Raw genomic sequence first — 8,015 nt, 5'->3', positions numbered from 1 at the left:
AAAATGTATTTTAATAAACACTGTCTTTTATAATTTTTCAAAGCATGTGTATACATTTTTTGGGACACCCTATATTATAAAGCATTCAAGGAATTTTACCACCAAAAAAGAAAATCAGAATATGTAAGAGGAAAATTTAGGCTCAAGGAAATCTAATCCAGTAATTATCATCTTAGAATGTGATAATCACTTGAATTATTATGCAAAACTGAGGATGAAATAAAAATATTTTCAGGGGGAGAGGAGAGAGAGAGCTGACTAGGCAGGGCTGGAATAAGTGGCTGGCAACCAGGAACCCAGTGAACAGAACAAGCAAGCTTAGGAAAGAGAGTGAACTAGAAGGAGTAGGGGAGACCGAGATTGACAGGTAGCCAGGCAGGTGGACAGATGGAGGCCAGGGTAGATAGACCGAGCAGGCCCTGGAGAACCTCTCACTGGTTCCTCCTGCCTCTCCTTTTGAAAGCTAGGATTTTGCCTTTTCCATGGTGCTTAAGAGAGAATACTGGTCTCTGCCAACTTCAGTGCAAGCTAAGATTTCTCAGCTACGGAAGAAAATCAGCTCAATCATGGAAAGGGGGTAAACAAGCTCTCCTGTCCTCACTCCCACTTCCTCCATACCAATCTCAGGAACCAAACCCAACCCTTTCCTAACCATCTGATTTCCTCCTCTCCTTTCTAGAATGGTGGCTGTATGGACAGTCTGACAGAACAGAGACTGACATCTTCCCATCTGCTGGACCCCCACCTGGAACACTACAGTATTCTGCATTGCACCATGATCCTGGATGTGCAAACTGTAGTTGTTTTGCTGTGATTGTAGTCTTCCTGCTTGTCAATGTGATACTCATGTTTTTCCTAGGAATACACTGAATGGAGTCCAGCCATCTGAGCGTTTGTTAACTCTTGATTTTATTTTATCCAGAGAGCCACTAAGAAAAAAAAAGTCAAGAGAGACAGAGACAGGAAAAGAGAGGGAGAGAAAGAGCAGGGGGTAAATGTTTTGAGCTTCCACATGGCCTTGCTGTGATATGCATGACGTTCCTCTGGGTGAACCAGGAGGACAGGGTAGAGGAAGGGCCCAGTGACATGCAGAATGGGCACCTGGACCCCAACTCAGACTGCCTCTGTCTGGACCAGCCACTACAGAATGGGGACCAGATGCAGACCAATACCATCAATGAAATCATGAGCACTGAGCATCATTACATCAAGCATCTCAAAGACATTTGTGAAGGTTACCCGAAGCAATGCCGAAAGAGATAGGACATGTTCAACCATAAGCAACTGAAGGTCATCTCTGGGAACATTGAAGACATCTATGGTTTTCGGATGGGCTTTGTGAGAAACCTGGAGAAACAGTACAATAATAATGACCCCCACTTCAGTGAGATAGGACCCTGCTTCCTGGAGCACCAAGATGGGTTCTAGATATACTCTGAGTACTGTAACAACCACCTGGATGCCTGTATGGAGCTCTTCAAACTGGTAGAGAGCCGCTATCAGCATTTCTTTGAGGACTGTTGCCTCTAGCAGCAGATCATTGACATTGCTATTGATGGTTTCCTTTTGACTCCAGTCCAGAAGATCTGTAAGTATCCTTTACAGTTGGCTGAGCTCCTCAAGTATACCTCCCAGGACCATAGTGACTACAGGTACATGGCAGCTGCTTTGGCTGTCATGAGAAATGTGATTCAGCAGATCAATGAACGCAAGCAGCATTTGGAGAATATTGACAAGATTGCCCAGTGGCAGTCCTCTGTCCTAGACTGGGAGGGCGAGGACATCCTAGGCAGGAGCTCGGAGTTAATCTACACTGGGGAGATGGCCTGGATCTACCAGCCCTATGGCCACAACCAGCAGCGGGTCTTCTTCATGCTTGACCACCAGATGGTCCTTTGGAAGAAGGACCTGATTCGGAAAGACATCCTATACTATAAAGGCTGCAATAACATGGATAAATATGAGGTAGTGGACATTGAAGATGGCAGAGATAATGACTTTAATGTCAGCATGAGTACCGTTAAGCTTCACAACACGGAGACTGAGGAGGTGCATCTCTTCTTTGCCATGAAACTGAAGGAGAAGATATGCTGGCTCAGGACTTTCAGAGAAGAGAAAAAATTGTCTTTGAAATTTCTGAAAATCAGAAGAGGCAGGCTGCAATGACTGTGAGAAAAGTCTCTAAACAAAAAGGTGTCAACTCTGCCCGCTCAGTTCCTCCTTCCTACCCACCGCTACAGGACCCATTAAAGCAGGGCCAGTACCTGGTCCCGGATGGCACTGCTCAGTCACAGGTCTTTGAGTTCACAGAACCCAAGTGCAGCCATTCACCATTCTGGCAAAACTTTAGCAGGTTAACACCCTTCAAAAAATGATATCTACAGGGAGGCAGATAATTTTAAAATAAAGTAAATAAAATTATTTAAAAATATATATTTTCAGGTACCCCTTGACTCAAAGTTTACTATATACAGAACTTCATTAGAAGAACTACTAAAAAATTCATCCCAGCCAAACTGAAACTGAAACCAAAAATAAGAAGTGTGATGTAATTAATCAATGTTGAGCAAAGAAATCAGTAAACCGTGTTGAAAATCCAGGTAAGTATTGACTGTAAAAAAATCATGATGATAATTAATTGAAGAGATTTATAGAATTAAAAGCTAACCTATTATAACATGGAGGATAGAAGGATAAGGTTGTTTTAAGATTCTTCTTTTTGTAAAGAGAATGCCAGAAATGTTACCTGTAGACCGTGTTAGAAAAATGTATAGTAACGTATGTATTTTTAAAATTATAAATGTAATCACTGATAGAATGTAAATAACATGCATAACTTTCATACCCATAGGAGGAAAAACTCAATCAATCAGCTGAAGGTGGAAAAGGAGGGATAAAGAAGTAAACAAACAATGGCACAAATAAAATATAAAATAACATAAAAACAAGCACAAATATGTTTATAATTAAAATATAAATGTAAATTAATCATAGGTGTCTATGAAACAACTCATATTGGATATGAAAATGAAATCCAGGAAAATTTGGGTTACAAAAGACACACCTAAAACATAACCATACAAAAAAGCTAACAATAAAGGAGTATAAAAAGATACACTAGGTAAAGATATGGCAATATTATATCAGACAAAAGAGAATTAATGGTGAAAATTATTAATATAAAAGAAATGACTTTATAATCTTTAATTAGCCATCACAAAGTTATAACAATCATGAACTTGTATCCACCTCATAATATCAACTTATATAAAAATAATAGTTGACCAAATTACAAGGGGAAATCAATAAATTCACATTTATAGTGGGACATTTTGATGCTGATAGAACAAAACCCACAAATAAGTAGTAAAGGTATAGAAAATTTGGACAAGTTAACACACATGGACACAGACAACTGTATGGTGATTGCCAGAGGAAAGGGAAGGTGGGGAGAGGTAGAAGAAGGTTAAGGGGAATAAATGGTGATGAAAAGAGAGTTGACTTGGAATAGTAACCAAACAATACAATATATAGATGTTGTAATATAGAATTGTACACTTGAAACCTACATAATTTTATTATCCAATGTCATCCCAATACATTCAATAAAAAATAAATTTAGCCCTACCAGGCACGGCTCAGCAGTTGAGCGTCGACCTAGGATCCAGGCGATCGGGGTTCGATTCCCGGTCTGGGCACATGCATGGGTTGTGGGCTCGATCCCTAGTCCAGAGCATGCAGGGGGCAGCCGATCAATGACTCTCTCATCATTGATGTTTCTATCTCTCTCTCTCTCCCTCTCCTTTCCTCTCTCTGAAATCAATAAATATATATTTAAAAAAAATAAATAAAAAATAAATTAAAAAATTTATATCCTCTATAGGGTACTGATATTTTTGGGTTGACCTTCTACATAGCAACCTTATTTAACTTTCTTGTTTTTAAATTAGTTTATCTATAGATTATTTTTTATCTGGAAAATGATCTAATCTACAAACTACTACTATTTTGCTCTTTCAATCCTAATACCTTTTATTTCTATTTTTTATCTTATTGCATTGACTATTACTTCCATTCAATACAATGTCAAACAGTAGGTGGGTAAGTGGGCATCCTTGGCATATTACCATCTTTAAGGAGAACACTACTAAAAGTGTCATCATTCAGTAAAATGCTTGAAATAGATTTTTTTTTTATGGTGGGAGAGTTACCTCTTGTTAATTTAGAGAAGATCCTTTATATTCCTAGTTAACTAAGAGTTTTCAAAATTTTGAATGAGTGTTAAATTTCATTGAATATCTTTTCTGAATTATGATTTTTCTATAGATAGTTATTCTTTAAAAGTTGTCTGTCATATGGATAATTAACAATGTTAATATAAGGGACATATAGGTAAACTACTCCCAATAGCTATAGAATACATCAGTATATGTGCATATATTCAGCCATGTTTGTATTTCTGGGATAAAGCCTACTTGGTCTTGATATATTATTTTATACAATGCTGGATTGAGTTCACTATTTATTTCTCTAGTTTTTCATTTATGGTCATAAGTAGGATTGACATATAATTTTCTTGTATAATTCTTGTCTATGTTTGGTATTAAGTTTATTCTAGCCTCATAAAATATGCAGGACATCTAGATAATCATGGTGGGTTAATCAAATTTATTTGTCTTCTCTTCTTTCCAAACTCCAACAAAAGTAACATAAAGGAATAAAACAGGAAAAAACCTAGAAAAACAAAGAGACTAGGATTAGAGAGTGGTAACACAGGGGTCTTCACTACATTATCATTTTTAAGATCTAAAACAAATATAATAAAATATTAAGATATAACTAAGCTGGGTTGCAGGTACATGGGTATCCATTATCTTTTTCTTTATTTCAGTTGTGATAAAATATTTCTTAATGTTAAAAATGCACAAAAAATAAAGAATTTAGTTTTAGAAAGTAATATGTGCTCTAAAACTGCTTCTCAAAATTTAATGTGCATATGAATAACCTGGGAAATTCTTATTAAAATGTACATTCTGAATCATCAGGTCCTGAGTGGGCTGAGATTCTACATTTCTTATAAACTCTTAGGTGATGCCAATGCTGGTGGTGTGTGGACCACACTTTAAGTAGCAAGATTTTAAGGGAATTAAAACAAGGCAATGTGACAGTGTGGCAGGAACCACGAGTGGCTTCTTTAGATAAGGTGTAGTAGAAAAGCTTCTCTAAGCAGGTGATATCTAAGTCATTAAAAAGTCTCCAGCAGAGACTTTTGTCAAGTAGAGGGAAAGCAAGTGCAAAGGCACTGAGGCAATAAGTTCTGGAATAAGTTCTAGAAACAGAAAAGATCACTGTGGCCTTCTTGAAGTACTCAAGTGTTTCTTCCACATTTCAGATGTAATTAAGTGAAAAGAGCACGTACTTGGAGTCATAAAACCTAGGTTTAGTTCTTCATCCTGTTAGCTTTGCGACCTCTGCCAAGTCACAACCAGACTCAAGCTTTTTCCTCATAAATATGGGAATATTAATAAATAATACCCAATCCCCAAGGTTGATGTATTAAGTAAGGCATGAAAAAGCACTTGGTAAATTAAAAAATACTATATCCATACATAAGTACAATAATTGCTTAAATAAAGTGCTTTCATGTGATCTGTATCTGCAAAAGCTATTTATAGAAGCTTTTATTGTGTGCTCTTCTGTTTCTTATTTATTTCTGACACTTATATATCAAGTTGCCACAGCCCAAGTTTGTCTGTCTGTTGCTGATGTTCTTCAGCAGTGCACAAGTCTCACCATGCTTCATGTTCTATTTCTGGGTGCAGAGGAAACTTTCTTTGGCTTACTTGGCTCATGTTTGCACACTTCAGCTCATCATACAGTAACTACTTGTGTATTCCAATGTTATTCACATTTCTTAATCAGAAGACTTGGTTTACAATGAGCAGTACTTCAGTAAAAATATGTTTATTCCATTAAAAAACCACACAACTGTTGTCCCATGCCAATAATGCCTATAAGCGATTCTAATGAAATTTCTCAAGAATCCTGAGAAATCACCTGTAGGGTCTGGTGTTTCAGAATTCTGAGGTCTTGCCTGATTAAAAATCTTATGATTCTATATAACCTCTAGAGACTTTCAATTAAATCTTTAGTGTAAAGAACAGTGGAAGAGCAGCCAGAATACCAGGGTTCTCTTTTTAACTCTATCATCACGTAGTTCTGGTCACCTTCATCTACTAGAAATGAGAAATGCCCCCAAAAAACTGTTACTAACATCCTGCAAGATAACGTGTATGAGAGTTTCTGAAAGTATAAAAGATTTCATTTTGTCACATTATATCTGACAATTTCCCACAGAATATATATGGTATAGGTTCCTACATTTTTAAAAAGTTACAGCATTACTGGACAATGCCTTACCTGGGTAGAAAGATTCAGTGGCAATATTCAGCCCTAATCATTGGAAGAATCTAGGGTTTCTCTACTGTAGAGTGTTGCTCTCTAACAGAACAGATGCTGAATATATTGATGATATAGGCATTAATAAAAGAGGCCATTACTTATTTGTTAAGAAGACAATAATAAGCCAGAAATGTCCAATTGGTCACTAACTCCTTTCAATTCCAGATCCATAATATCTTAGGAATTGATCTACTGCCACTGTTACTGCCAGGTTAAAGACTTTATTTTATGACTGAATTTAACCTCATGACTCCAATCTGAACTCCCTCCAGTCCAACCTTCCCACTTAAGCCAGAGGGGTTTAATGGACATGCAAATTTGATCATGTAACTCTCCTGATTTAAACCTTTCACTTGCTATAGGACCAGGTATTAACTTCTTAGAGGCCTTTTCACCATTAGGTCACTGCTCACCTAGGCTCATCTCCTATTACTCTGCCATACACTCCCTAAATTCCTGAACCTGGAAAAGTTTTCTTATGCCTTCTTGTTTTTAGCATGCAATTTCATTTACATGGAATTACCTTATATTGGAAAATTTATTCTTATTTAAATAACTCCACTCAAACATCCTCTTATCTGGAAACCTGAAGTATAATATGAATCTTGAAACAAAGTAAATCTAACTTCCTGGATCAGGCATATTCTTTGTCTTCATTGGACTTATTATTCCAGGGTGCTTCTACATAAGGAGTTCATAATAATTATTTGCCTGTGTTGTCTAACAGGTTTGACAGTGAGCAGCAATGAATATAAAATTGCAATTGCATTACTGTCTCCAGGGTTTCAAGTAACATTTACACTTGGAAATGCAGTTTCCTAGATAACTGTAAACATTTCAACATCATTTTGTTTGATGATAGTGGTGTCAAAAGAATATACCCTTGTCTTTAAACATAGATTTCTCATACACTTACACTTTACTATTCCTCAGCCAATCTAGCTATTTTGAAAATTAAGGAGGCTGCAGAAAACAAAGGGAAGAGTTAGAGAGGCAAAATATCAGAGTAAAGCTGTGTGTAAAACTGTCCCAAAAGCAACAGACCAGAGGAAAACCGCCACCAGGTTTGCGCAATCAGCCAAGTAAAAGTGCTTACAATATGGAAAGGCAGTTAATCTCTTGGATGAAGCCTCCTCCCTGGGTAAATTAATATTTGTAGTTTAGCCCAAGCGTTAGTGCACAGGAGAGTGAAGATACGAATATGCAAAGGGAAAATGCAGAGCGGAGTGTGGCACTTAGTTGGAGGTAGTAAGAAAAGAGTGAAATGATGGACAAAATAAGGTTGCCAGATTTAGCAAATTCAGTATCGGAGACATACCTATATTAAAAAATGATACATTGTTTAACTGAAATTCAAATTTAACTGCGCATCCTGCATTTTATCTGGCAAATCTACGAAAAGAGAAAAAGACAATAATATTCTGACGTTCCCGGTTATGTAAGAAAAACTCGCAAAGGCTAGCCCCAGAAGAAGAAAAGCGGTCGCACCAAAGTACCCGAATCTTACGAGAAGCTATTTCCGGTCTTGGGCCCTGGGAAAACGAGGGGGAGGG

At 37.1% G+C, this 8,015-nt stretch overlaps 2 pseudogenes across 2 annotated transcripts; both read left to right on the top strand.

Moving 5' to 3' along the window:
* The first annotated feature begins 691 nt into the window (after window positions 1-691).
* On the top strand, window positions 692-870 carry LOC308550982 (annotated as a pseudogene). The gene has a single exon. The product of its transcript is annotated as an uncharacterized misc_RNA (transcript).
* A 162-nt stretch (window positions 871-1,032) lies between these two features.
* On the top strand, window positions 1,033-2,375 carry LOC308551442 (rho guanine nucleotide exchange factor 9 pseudogene; annotated as a pseudogene). Its single transcript has one exon. The product of its transcript is annotated as a rho guanine nucleotide exchange factor 9 pseudogene (transcript).
* Window positions 2,376-8,015: the final 5,640 nt, after the last annotated feature.

The sequence above is a fragment of the Miniopterus schreibersii genome (genome assembly GCF_964146895.1).
Source record: "Miniopterus schreibersii genome assembly, chromosome: X".
Classification (NCBI taxonomy): Eukaryota; Metazoa; Chordata; class Mammalia; order Chiroptera; family Miniopteridae; genus Miniopterus; species Miniopterus schreibersii.
This window is presented reverse-complemented; position numbering and strand designations above follow the sequence as displayed.